This window comes from Marmota monax, unplaced genomic scaffold (assembly GCF_021218885.2).
Source record: "Marmota monax isolate L192 unplaced genomic scaffold, Marmota_monax_Labrador192_F-V1.1 WCK01_AAM20220418_F8-fsc00055, whole genome shotgun sequence".
Taxonomy (NCBI): domain Eukaryota; kingdom Metazoa; phylum Chordata; class Mammalia; order Rodentia; family Sciuridae; genus Marmota; species Marmota monax.
The window spans coordinates 4,516,201-4,529,502 of record NW_026695205.1 but is presented as its reverse complement, the minus strand read 5'-3'; the positions used below and the strand labels follow the sequence as shown (position 1 = coordinate 4,529,502).

Below are 13,302 nucleotides of genomic sequence, written 5' to 3'. Positions count from 1 at the left end.
CCATCCATCCTTAACTTCGGGTTCATTTGTCGCAATTGTTTTATGTGAGCTAAGTCCTTCTCCAATGGATACAATAAATCTATGTATCTGATTCATCTTGCTTTTATGGTTAATATTTTAAAATTATAAAGCCAGAGTCTCAGCTTCAGAATTACTTTGTCGATGCCTGTGTAAAGGCATTAGCTCTTAGGCATTAGCTTATTGAATCACATTTTTAAAAACGGTGTCTCTATCAAAAAAGCAACAACAACAAAAAGATGTTGATTTTATTTTTGCTGCTCTTAACTCCTGTAGATTTTTCACAACTCCCAGAGCAGATATTCTTGAAAATTTAGATCTTTCCACAATGATTTCTCCAATTGCCAATTAAACAGTGATGGGCTGCCTGGCCACCGTGGGCTGTGATGTCCATACAGGGCTCAGCATGGTCCTGTGCAGTGACCTGACAGGGTTAAAACCTTTTCAGGGGCAGGGGATTGGAGAGGGCTGAAAATATTTTTTTGGATCTATGTGCCCTCACCTCAGCAGGAGCACAGAGATGCACACACAGAGAGCTTGTGGTTGTGCCTAGCTCCCGGGGGCTTCCATGACCCCATGCTAAACCTTCTTGGTTAGACCGCTTGGTGGCAGGGGCACTTGTAGGAGTTACTTGGGAGTAACATCTGGGACTACTTATAAGATGCAGGGGTCCCGAGGCTGTTTAGAGGGGTAGATTGAGGTAAGGAAATTCATCCTATTGGTGCTTTTTCTTTTTCTTTTTGTTTTTGGTACCAGGGATTGAACTCAGGGACACTCAACCACTGAGCCACATCCCCAGCCCTATTTTGTATTTTATTTAGAGGCAGGATCTCATTGAGCTGCTAAGCACCTCATCATTGCTGAGGCTGGCTTTGAACTCGAGATCCTTGACAGGTGTAACTGGTGGCTTACAGCCCAAAGGACCACAGCACGCAGAATGGCATGGGTCAGGGAATGAGTGAGGAAGGGACAATGAGAGACTTTCTCTGCTTTCTAATGAACTAGAAGACAGAGCAACGTGGGTGACAGGAGGGAGAAGGCCCACCATTTAGAGCAGCTGTCTTTGACAGCTGGGTTCCCAAAGGAGCCAAAGGATTTTCATTCCTTTGCACACCTAGATGGGCCTCAGATGTGCCCATAGGGGACGGGGCATCATGCTGTGAGGGAGGATTCCTGGGGAGAGGGAGACAGGAGCCCTGTGTTGCACGCGGAGGCTCAGCCAGTGAGAAATCCCTGGAGAACATTCAAGAGACGGAACAGCTAGTGCTGGGCGCCAGGTCTCTTGCCTGTGGGGAGAGAATGTAACCCGTCTCTCGTGACCTACAAACCATCAATAAAAATTCTGCTAACGTGCAATGCTTGTAAAATGATTGCTTTGGGGCTGGAGGAGAGAGCTGGGTGAAGAAGGTGCAGAATTATGGAGAGCAGAGAATAAGAATTCAGCGAGGGCAGGAAATTGGAGCCAGAGGTGAGAAGAAAATATAGGTTCTCTTGCAATTTTCAGAAGTCTCAAGGCAGGCATTAGGTTTTTTTTCTAGGACATAAAAAGGGGATTTGAGCCAAACAGATGTATATTTGAAGAAGCAGAGTGAACCCCACCGCCCTTGGGTGACGTTTGTCGGGAGCAGTTACCTTTCCCAGCCCTTTCCTTCTCTCTTCCCTGTTCCTGGTCCTTTGTCTCTGGGCTCCCTGGCCCTTGGTCTTCTTGCAGGTGGCAGGTGCTGGCCCTCTTTGGTCTTGCTGCCCGAGGAAGGGGTGCCTGCGGGCAGTGCCAGTGCACCTTAAAACAGGGAGGAGGAGGGTCATGTGGTTCAGAGAGTCCAATAAACACTTGGTGGGGTCTCCTCACTTAAAAAGCCTTTGTAAAGTTTCACTTTTGCAAAGTTCCTATTTAGCCCTGTGGAGGCCCCGGGTGGGAGGCCCCGGGGCCCGGAGGTTCGGTTCCGCTTTTCTTCTTGTAGAGAAGGTCCTGTCAGCAGGGTGGGTGGAGGGACGGAGAAGAGGGGCGCAGGAGCCCTGGTTCCGACTGCTGATCACAACAATGTCCTGTGTACTTCTAAAAGCTCCCAGAGAGGGGTGTGGGTGCCCTTCCCATGGGAAGGTGAGGGCGTCTGAGAAGATGGTGTTGCACCTGTCTGAACGGTTCACAAGGCCCACATGTATTCACACACCACACGGCACCCTGGTAATATGTGGGATTCTTATGTATCAGTTAAAAATAAATCAAAAATATTCTTTAAAAAGGGGGAGTATTCTGTTCTGAGCCAGCCTGTGCCCGCATCACTCTCAGGAATGTGGGGCAGGGAGGAGGGGACAGGGAGCCGCCATCAGGGTTGGCCCTGGGGCAAAGTTAGAATCTTCTTGGGACACAGAAGGAGTGGCCGCCTCCCTTGGTTAGGCCTCACTCACGTTGCTGCTCTCAGTGGACACGGTGGGCGGGGCAGGGAGGGTGCTGGGTGGGGAGGGCCTGGTAGGGGCCACAGAAGTGGAGTCAGTGCAGGGCCCGAGGGTAAGTCGGTCACACCGACCTGCACCCCAGCTCTTCCCCGAGGAACAGGCTGACAGGCTCCTGGGCACCTGCCCGTCTCCCTGCAGGACACTCCCTTGAGTGGTGATCACACCAAGTCTCCTATTTCATCAGGTGACTCTCAGGGCTGTAGGGGGCATGGAAGTGTGGGAGGGAAACGCCGTCCTGTGCGGAGGCCTCACCTGGACACGCCTGCCCGGCCAGGAGCTGTGTGCATTTCACCTGCGGTGACTCACCCGGCAGGCATTTACTGGGTGCTGGTGATATCCAGGCTGTGAGGGCAGAGATGGAATGTACGGGTCCTGCGGTGTAGAGCCTGCTGACAGACAGATGACAAGTCCTGGCAATGTTTACGAGACCCTGAGGGATGTGGCCCCTGGTGCCTACTCTCCTCATCCTCAGCTCTGTTCTGAGCATCCTTAGGTGGCCTCAGACACTCTGGCCACCTTGCTGTTCCTGGAACACTGAGGCACACTCTCACCTCGGGGCCTTTGCACTCGCTGTTCCCTTTGCCCAAATTCTTCTCCTCCTTCACCTCTTTCAATTTATACTCAGAGGTCACCTTCTTCTAATTGTCTGTTAAAATTGCAACTGGCCCTCTTCCCCATACTCCTGATCTTTGCTTGTTGTGTATCATCTTTCTAAAGCATTCATCTTCTACCACAGCCTATGAATGACTCTGTTATGTTTTATTATTTACTATCTGCCATCACCTCCCAGAACACAACCTCCAGGAGAGCAGGAGTCTGGAGCTGGAATCGTGACTGTCGAGGGAATGGACAGGCCACCACAGGGCTTTGGAGAGTCACCTGCCCTTTCTGTCTCCACCCGCGTCTCCAGGGCTGTCCCTGAGCTGAGCTCTCCCGCCCGTCACTTGAATCCCACCCTTGGCTCTGCACCGGAGAGACTCTGTGAGTCCCCTGAGTGGGCTTGGTCACCCGAGGACCTTCCTTCCTGGTGCTGCAGGAAGACAGTGCAGCCAAGTGGAAGAGGGGACAGCAGTCCCTGCCAGGAAATGTTGTCAGGAACTTGATTATCACAGCTTTGAAACAACTTAGCAAAGGAAGCTCCTGAAGGAAGCCTTTGTCTTTTGTTTAATGATCCAGCTCTGCGGCCGCCTCCCTCCTGCTCCGCCCCTCCTTCCCTGGCTGTCCACCGTGGTCGCCAGCCTTGCTGTCCAGCGTGGGGCTCTGAGCCCCTCTGCGTGTCTTAGGAATCCTGCCCCTTTCTATGGGGGTTTCTGAAGGTCCCGGTGTAGCGGGGCACAGATTCCACTTGTCACCTGGACCTCCTCTATCAGGCTGGACCCCACCTCATTGTCCTGCCACCTCGAGTCCAGAGAACTGCTTCCCCGGAGCTGGATTTGGTCTAGTTCCCCAAACGAGACCTCAGCCTGGACTTCTCTCCCCTCCAACAGCTAATTCAGGGCGACAGGTACTTGATGTGTTTTGCTTAGGACCTAATGCAGCCAGGAGAGGGTCGTAGCCCAGAACAGGGAGCCGAGTGCTACAGGCCAGCTGCGTGCTCCGAAGTCCACTGCCTGGCATGCGGGGGACAGTCCCTGGCTGGTCCCTCTCTCTCAGCGCCCGCCTGCTGGGTCACACTTCTCTGCAGGAGCATCCCCTCGGAGTGTCCCTTCCCTTGAATTCAAGCCCCAACCCCAACTCTGAAGTCAGCCACGTGGTTCCCTGGCCTTTTGGCCATTATCCCCAGGAGTCCACTATCCTGTGGCTTCTGACACTTCTGCCTGCTAGACCTTCCCCTGGATCCTCACGCCCTGGACTCTCCTGTCACCCAGGTCTCAGTGCCTCCAGGGAGACGCTCCGTGAGCTGAGCTCCCCATCTGCATAGCTCCCCCTTCCCCCTCCCCCAGCGTCCGTCCTCTGGTCTCCTTCTTGTTCCTGTCACCATCCAGCAGGACCTTGTTCATTGCTCTGTTTATGACGGTGGTTTCCATGTGGCCAAGCCTCTCCCCGGCCTCCCAGGCGTGACAGCCTCTGTCTGTCCCACGTAAAATGAATGAATGTGAGTTTCATGCAAAAAGGGACCTTGTCTCTCTATGGACCTACAGCTCCGGGGCCTCCAGGGTTTCGACCTGGCACAGAAGTGCTCAGTAAATATTTGCTGAGTGAATGGACGGCTCAGATTCCACCCAAAGAGCCTCGTTTTCCATATATATATATATTTTTTTGTAGAGAAACCAGGATCCGTGTTCCAAGTATCACCTCCCAACGTGGCGACTTATTTAAAAGTCTGGGTTGGTCAAATGAATCACGTGTCCACAGCGTTGTCCAGTTTGGGGTCACGGCCCTCAGCTCATGGCAGGCCCAGTGCTGGTGTCCTGGAGAAGGACGGGGAGAGGAGGGGACCGTGGGGGAGAGGCAGGTGCGGGGAGATTCCTTTTCTCAGTGCTCAGAGTCCCTCAAAGGGTAGAAACCCCTGCTCCCCCTTTCCTTGATCATGTGGGGGGCGTTGCCAGGAGTTTGGGAGGGGACAGGGCACCTAGAGGGCAGATGCCCACTCTCCAGGTGACTGGGGCTCGCGGTCCCCATCCGAGGTGCAGATCTCAGAGGTCAGGATCTGGGGATCGTGTGGCAGACACAAGGCTGCAGGGCCTCGCCCAGTATTCTGGGCGGCCTGAGCATTGCCAGTGCCCTTGGTGCCACCGCAGAGGAGAGGCTGCGGTGACTCTGGGTTAGACTTCCCACAGGACCGGAGGGAGCGGCTCTCAGAGTCGGATTATAACAGAAGAAAATGAAGTTAGGATGCATTCCTTACCGGGCGCAGGTAGTGGACTCATCCTGGCTCCGATTACTTCTATTATGTAACATTTCATGTTTGTGGAGGTGGGGAAGACAGCTGGGAAGGGCGTTGGGAGAAGGCGGAATCCGGACCTCACATCAAGTCTCCAGGTCCTGGGGTCCCACTTGGCTCCTGGGGCCCTTCCCAGCTCACCCCAGGCAGCGTCCCCCAGATGTGTCTCCTGGTGCGAGTTCGTCCTTGTTCCCTGGGAATCTGCAGCCACAGCACTTGCCACCTGTGAGGGCGACTGTCAGGTCTCTGTGGCCAGGTCAGGGACGACCAGTGCCAGGTTCACAGCCTCCCTTGGCTGTGTCCTCTGCACTTCCGGCCTGTGGAGGGGACTCCTAGGCTCTGCAGGCTCCGTCCTTTTTTGGAAGTGAACAAAACCCTTCTTGACCCTTTTCAGGTTCTCAACATCCTTCTTCCCTGTCTTCTCCCTCTGCTCCCCTCCCTAGAGCATTCTCCTCCCTGAGGAGGAAGAAAACAGCTGGCTCAAGCTGGCAGACAAGAGGAGACTTTGGTGCAGAGAATTTTTCCATGAGTGGGAGGCAGAAGCCTGAGGTAGGATTCCTGTAGCCACGTGGGGAGCAGCTTCTCACTGGCAGCTGCAGATGCACCGGCCATCTCACTTGCTCTTCCTCCTCCTGGCCTCACCTGTAGAAGTTGTGACTGCCTATGAGGGAAGCCTGGAATGTTCCCTTTCTTCCCAGGGGAGATAAGTACACAGAAATACAGGGTAGAAACAAAGCTCCCGACAGTCTCTGAGGATTGGGAGGATACAAAATATCTGCTTAAGGAAAGGAGGAAAACTGTTCGTGGGCTGGTTGTTGCTGGGGCCTCCCTCTGTATGCCTCCGCTCTCATCCCACTGCCTCTGCTAGGATGAGCAAAGGAGGGAGGGAGGGAAGGAAAGAGGGAGAGAAAGGTGGACAGACAGAGACGGAGGGACAGAGGGGAGGAGGGGAGGGGCTCTGGTCAGTTTGGGAGTGGGCTGGCTGGGAGCGCATGTGAAATTGGAGGCCCTCTTAGCTGAGAGCCCCCAGTGACTGCCCTGGCCGTGCGGGTCACTATTTTCAATCCACAGCAGGGATTCCACATTTCTGGGCACCCCTGGAAACCATCCAGCGAGCTCAGCAGGGTCTGGGGGCCCTGGAGGCTCCTCACCCCATGGGAGCAGGAGGTCAGCAGGGCAAACCAGCCTGGAAACAGGCCTCAGACCTTGGGCATGGAGCAGTGGCCATCGTGCCCAGGCCTGGCCCCCAGCCCAGGAGACAGAGGAGCCTCCCACTCCTTGTGAGCTCCCAGACGGCAGACGGAGCGTCTCGGCTTCAGCCACCACAGGGCTGGGTGGCAGGTCCCCTCACACGTGTGGACACCCACTGCCTGGGGGTGATCTGGGGGTGATGGCGGAGGCTGATCCCAACAGCCCTCCCAGGAGATGGCTCTGAGGCCTCCTGGAGACCCCTGGCCGGAGCCCGGTGGGTGGGCTTCTCGGGTCCCACGTCAGCGGGATGACGGAGCCACAGGACTGCAGCCGGCATTTGCGTGCTGGGCACAGGACAGAAAGGCCACACATTCTTCTTTCCACTGCCGACACGGGGCTGGGACCCAGGGGCCTGCCAAGCCCTTTCTGTTTTTTTGTTTTGAGACAGAATCTCAGTAAGTGGCCCAGGCGGGCCTCAAACTTGTGATTCTGAGGCTCCGAGTTGCTGGATCCCAGGGGTAGCCACCACACCCGACTCCTCTTGTTTTTAGCTCTTCGTAACCTCCCACGAGGTGGAAGCGAGTGCAGTGACCCTCCTCTGGGCCAAGAGGGATTGCGTTTGGCAACATCAAGGCCACGTTGGCTCCATCTCCCAGGGTCTTACTTTTCCAAGGCTCACTGCGTGTTCTTCCTGAGACCGGTGTATTTCAGACGCTGTGAAGTCGCGATGCGGGCAAGGCCTGGGGCCTCTTCCCGGCTCACAGTTCTGAGCAGTAAACAAAGCAGTAAAGAGAGAGAGAAAAATATTACCTTTATTATTGCTAGAGGCTAAGTTAGAAGATGCAACTTACAATGGAAAACAAATGGTCTTATTAGCCGAGCCCAGAGTTGAGTACTTGCCTCTTCTGATGCAACACAGATGCTCGCTTTTCCAGATAAGACTAAAAGGCAGAAGGGAACAAGAGGAGGAAGAAGGGACTGGGTGACTCTATCTGGTTCTTCTATCTAACTCACCAACCAAGTGAGTGAGGGCTACATTGGTCAGCTTTTCATACTATAACCAAATGCCTGAGGCAGGTCAACTTATAAAAAAGAGTTTTATTCAGCTCACATTTTTAGAGGCCAACAACCCAAATGGCATCATGGAGACTCTGGAAAGGGCTCCCCCTTAGCTGCATCATTTCATGGTGGATGGCAATGATGGGACAGGAAGTCAGAAACTTGGGTGCCACCACCCTGTCTGAGGGTCTTCCCTCAATGGACCTAGTCCTCCCACTGTGCCCTCTTAGAGGTCTGCCACCCAAACAGTGACATGCTGAGGCCCAAGCCTCTAACAATGGGCTCTTGGGGACAAACCAAGTCCAAACCATAGCAGGGTTGGGGAAGATGAAGGGTGTCCCACTAAAGGATGTCCCTCCAAGTGAAAGAAACACCAGAGATTGTGTTCCTACACGAGCTACCATGCTGCAGCACCCCCGGGGACAGGCCTTGACACTCGCAGGAGTGCTGTAGGTTTTTGGCTTGCCGAGGACCACAGGACGAGGGCAACAGGACCAAGGGGACACACAGGACATATGCAGTTGTCCCCGCTTCTCTGCGGGTTTTCTTTCCCTGGTTTCAGTCGCCCACCCACAGTCTACCACAGCCTGAAGGTATTAAATAGGAGGTCCCAGGGATAAAGAAGCCACACATTTAAATGACTCTTATTGTAATGTGTTGTTATAATCGTTCTATTGTTTAACCAATTATTGTTAATTTCTTATTGTGACTAATCATGAATTACACCTTATCGTGGGTGTGTATGTGTGTGAGAAAGCGTGGTATAGGCTGGGTTCAGTACTAGTCTCAGTTTCCACTGGACATCCACTGGGGGCCTTGATATCTGTGCCCCGCAGATAAGGGGCAACTACTGTGCAGCCCACCACGAAGTGAGGCTAAGGGGTCACACTTGTCAGAACCTCCATAATGCCATTTGGATTGTCAGCCTCCAAACCCATTAGCTAAATAAGCCTCTTTTCTCTATAAGTTAACATGTCTAGGTATTTGTTATGATGATGAAAAAATGTGTGTGTGTGTGAGTGTGGAGAGAGAGAGAGAGAGAGAGAGAGAGAGAGAGAGAGAGAGAGAAGGAAGGAGGGAGGGAGACATAAATATAAGTATATTCTCTGAGCAAAATTAAATTATAAAGATTTATATCAGGATATCAATCCTTGGATCAATTAATGCTCCACAGTTATCTGGAAGCTGTGGACCATTCTCCCAGCCATGATGCTTTTGTATTGAAAACAAGATAAATGAGTTGCTTCTTGATTCAGTGAGCAACAGTGTCTGGTGCGCGCAGCGTTCCACGTTGTGGAGGACACACAGGGGAAGGACATGTGACATTTGTTTCCTGGGAGCTCAAGGTTGAGGTTGACGGTGGCAAAGGCTAATGGGATGAGTGCATTCAGGAGGATGCACGCAAAGTGCTTCCGGCGTGGAGTCTGAAGAGGGCTCCATTCTAGTTCCTTTTCAAGGTTCAGCTTAAAGGCCATGAAAGTGAATAGAATTTTGACAATCAGATATTAAGAAAAAGAATGTTCCAGGCTGTGTGTTGTCTTTGAGGAATGTTGATAAGTCTGGCTTGTTAGAGTGGGGGGGGGGAGAGAGAGAGAGAGAGAAAGCGAGCACATATGCAGAGTGGGTAGGGCTGGCTGTAGGGCTTTCTGAGTGCTGGAAGGAAGGAAGAAAAAATAATTTAGAAAGAGAACGCAACAGGGAAGGACAGATTATGGCTCCCTTGGGAGGGGCACTGCATGTCACATGAAGGAATGAAGACTGTGCACAGAACGTGGTGCGGCTGATTGTTTTCCAGGAAGGGGAAACAACGTGATTTCTGAAAGTCATTTCAATAATGCACGAAGAATGGACAGAAAGGTGGTCAGAGGCGGGTGCAGGAGTCTTGGGACAAGCTGGATGAAGACTGCAAAGGGGGTGCAAGTGGTTGAGAGAGACTCGTGTGAGAGGCAGAGCCTGGTGTGGGCTGAAGCGGGCATTCTGGCTGGAGTGGGAGGAAGCCCATCTGTATTTTAATACTTGGCATCTTCCACTTGTATCAGAAGCACTTCTGCCTCTGGATCCCCTCTGGACTGGAGATTTGTTGAAGGCAAAGAGTCATAGCTCTCCTCTGCAGGGTGGGTCAGTCCTGGGACAGGGTGTGGTGGGCAGCCTTCAGCTTCTGCCACGTGAGCCCATCCCAAGGGGACAGGCGTGGCGCGCAGGCCCTGTAGAGAGGGTCTCTGCTGTTGTGTGGTTGCTGCCTGAAGCTGAAGTGAAACCCTCTGCACAGTTCGCGTGAGGGCCTCGGTGGGAAATCCCCCGGTGTCCCTGGGTGGCCGCCTCATCAGTGCCACCTGAAGTGTAGAGGGAGCCCAGATCAGGACAGGGCTGGGGAGGGTCCTTTCTGTCACTCGCCCTGTTCTGGGGTGGGGAAGCTCACTTCAGCTGAAAGGACACCTGTCCAGTTCCTGCTGAGGGCCTGCGGGTTTGGCTGCTCACTGGCCTAGGGCTCACCCCCTGTGGCCATCCTGGGGGCCACAAAATATATGGAATTCATTGCTGGTTATTAGGTTCCTGGTACGTGGCAGGGTGAGGGGTATAGGCTAAATATTCTTTTCTTTAATGTTTAATCTACCATTTCTTTGTTGAAAAGGCAGAGCAGAATACTTGAAAATTCATACAATTAAAAGGACAAATAAAAACAATCACTGTCCTACCAGTAAAGGTCACCGGTGCCAGAGTCTCAAGACCATGAGGCCATATGCCCTCTCCACATGTGTAAGGTAAACATGCTACTTATCATATGAATGTCACGCCACATACCAGACCGTGTACACGGCCACCACCAAAGATATGCTGCTTCTCCTTTCATCAGTGAATCACGAGGGTCCCCGTCTGTCTGTGCTGGCAGGAAGTCCAGGATCCCACCTGAGGCCCTTACCTTAACAGTAGGGGTCACTCAGTCCAAGGGAGCTGACTTGCTCTCGAACACAGGGGGGGACAAGTAGGGTCTGATGGGTCCGGCGCCGCTTGTTCTTGTGGCTGCCACATGGTGTCACTGTTGAGGGCCCCTCGCCCTCCCGCCGTGACTTCTAGGTGTGTCACTGCCACTGAGGAGCGCAGGGCTGGGCTCCAGGGCTCCCGCTGTCTTCCTCCACCGTCTCACCCTGCAGCATCGTTCCCAGGGCGTGAACTGAGTCCTGGAGGCTGCACGGCCAGGCTCTGGCTGCCTTACCACACCCTGTCCCAGAACTGACCCCTGCCAACCTCAGCCCCAGTGAGGACCCTGTGCCCCTGGCAGGGTGTCCTTTTGCCCTTTCTATTTTGGGGGACTTTGGAATATATTCCTGGCCACAAATTCTGGTCAGGGATGCTCCCGTTTTCCTAATTTTAAATCTGGAAAAACCACGTAGGAGTCTCAGTTACTTCCTTCCTGGAAGGTCCTGGTTCCGTGCTCAGTGGACTGTGGTTCCTCTTCCCTAGAAGCCAGCTCTGCATATCAGGTACCAGGCTTCAAAAAGCTTAATTACATTGCTCCTCAAGGACAGGTCAGAAATCTAAGAGGTCCTCCCAAATGGTGACAAGGACAACACCTCAGAGACCACATGACTGGCCGAGAAGTTCCCTGATCCGTCCTCCCAGGCAGAGAGGTTGCGGCGGCCGTGGGCATTGCCTCATGGAGATATCTTTTGACAGGTAAAACCCTTGCACCCTCGCCCAGCGCTGTCCCAGTGCTTCGGGCCTCACTGGACTTGACAGTGTTGGAAGCCAGACGTCGACTCCCAGGGCACTGAGGAAGTCCCCAGCTCAGCTTTTAAACTGATAAGTTTAAAAAGTCCCAGAGCTGAAGACTTTATCTGAATAATAATTCTATGTATGCAATAAAGGGATTTTACTTTCAAAATACATGCCATGCCTTATCGCTTCTCCACCCGGCTCCGGCCACTATCTGTCCCCTCTGGACAATTGCAACAGCCTTCCTAACTCTGCCTAACTCTTCCTAACTCTTCCTAGCTCTGCTCCCACACCTTCCTTTGATGGCGCCTTCCGCGGCCTTCTGACAGCAGGCTGGAACGCAGTCTGTGGCCCTCCACCAGGTGGCCCCTGTAAATCTCTGCTACCTCACCTTCCCCGTGTCACTCTGGCCACACTGCCCCTCCTGGCCTTCCTTAAGTAGCCATGCCCGTCTCTTCCCCAGGACCTTTACACGCGTTCTCCCTCTTCCTCCAGGTCTCCACATGGTCCACCTCCTCAGTTCACTCAAGTCTTTGTTCAAAAGTCACTTTTTTAGAGGGGACTTTAGAAATAGACGCTGCCGTCTCCCTCCCCATCCTGCTCTGTCCCTGGAGAGCACTTCAGTTTTCTTCATAATTCCTTCTATTTTCCCCCTTATACTTTGTTGAACGTTCTTTCCATGTTGTCTGTCTTCCTGCCATTGCACTTGAAGTTCCTTGGAGCGGGGCCACGTCTGCCCTTGCCGTGGTGGAACCACTGGGCCTTCGGCAGTGCCAGGCCCAGCAGATGCTTCGTGAATGAGTAAATGAATGCACGAGGCTGCTTCTCAAATTTGTGGAGAGGGAAGCGAGAGATCAAGTGGCTTGCTTTGCCGTGATTCTTCCTATTACAAGGTATTTCTTGGCTGCCTTCTGAGGTTTCTAGTGGTGTTTGTGCAGAGGACAGAAAGCACGCACACATACGTGCAAACACGTGTGGAGGCCTAAGGAGAAGGGGCCATGTTTGACTTTCAGTGGGAGGGGGAGAGGGGAGAGGGCAACTCAGGAGGAAGATGGAAAGAGGAGGTAAGAAATGGAACAGCAGGAATTGGGGGAATATTTGAGCCCACCTAGACCCACTGGGAAAGCACCCGATTTCTCCAGCTTAGTGTGCCAGGCAGGGCTCAGACTACTCTAGTGGGTGAGGCTGGCCCCAGGGGACTGGCAGAGGCAGGGACATTCTGCATCTGCACATAAAGAGATTGGCTCTCCGCTGACTGACCTTAAATAGTGACTTCTGCTATTGCCTTCAGAGTTCCCTTAACTTGCCAAGGCAAACAAAGCTCCACTTGGTGACAGGCATGCAGACCCGGGTTTGAGTAAGGCCTGAAGTGAAGACCATAAGCCTTACTCAGGGTACCACATTTCCTGCTAGTGCTAGGCACACGCTAAATCTTTAATCAGAGTATTCAAACCAAATGAAAGACAGGTGTCAACTTGCAGCCAAGTTAAATGGTGACACACCTGAGGTCCCTCAAGGTAAGGCAGGGGCATTTTTAGGGATGGCTGGAGCTTGCTCACGGGCACTATCATTATTTTGGGGTCAAATCTCCAGGGATTAGCAGGCAGTAAAGTCCTCCTCTGTTCCAGTTCTTTTAAAGTCTTGTTTATATGCTAATTGTACTCCACCCTGAGCTGGGATTCTATCATCTCTCAAGTAAACAGTGACCATAATGAGAAAAGAAACCAGAAATGCAAATGTAGACGTGTGGGTGAGCAGGAGCCAGCTTAGCGGAACAGAAATTCCTGCTCAGAGTCACATTGTCTCATATCTAAACTCACACCTTTATTTTTTATTTACTCTGGCATAAGAAGCTTTCCTTGCATTAGTAATGATACTGTTAATGTTTTATCAAGTGTGGAAGTCATGGTCACATTGAAATCCTCCCTCGGTAGATGGAGGACTTATTGAAGCACATACTAAGCTTGAGCCAGGCGATT

General features: G+C 52.7%; 2 long non-coding RNA genes across 2 annotated transcripts; both read right to left on the bottom strand.

Moving 5' to 3' along the window:
- Nucleotides 1–265: 265 nt before the first annotated feature.
- On the bottom strand, nt 266–4,406 carry LOC124083354 (uncharacterized). Its single transcript, XR_006848706.2, has 3 exons — nt 2,728–4,406; nt 1,651–1,798; nt 266–1,304 (listed from the first exon to the last, which is right to left on the bottom strand). It is a non-coding gene; the product is annotated as an uncharacterized LOC124083354 (long non-coding RNA).
- A 26-nt stretch (nt 4,407–4,432) lies between these two features.
- LOC131423645 (uncharacterized) lies at nt 4,433–12,935 on the bottom strand. Its single transcript, XR_009225478.1, has 3 exons — nt 12,584–12,935; nt 5,324–7,316; nt 4,433–4,886 (listed from the first exon to the last, which is right to left on the bottom strand). It is a non-coding gene; the product is annotated as an uncharacterized LOC131423645 (long non-coding RNA).
- Between the last annotated feature and the right edge of the window lie 367 nt (nt 12,936–13,302).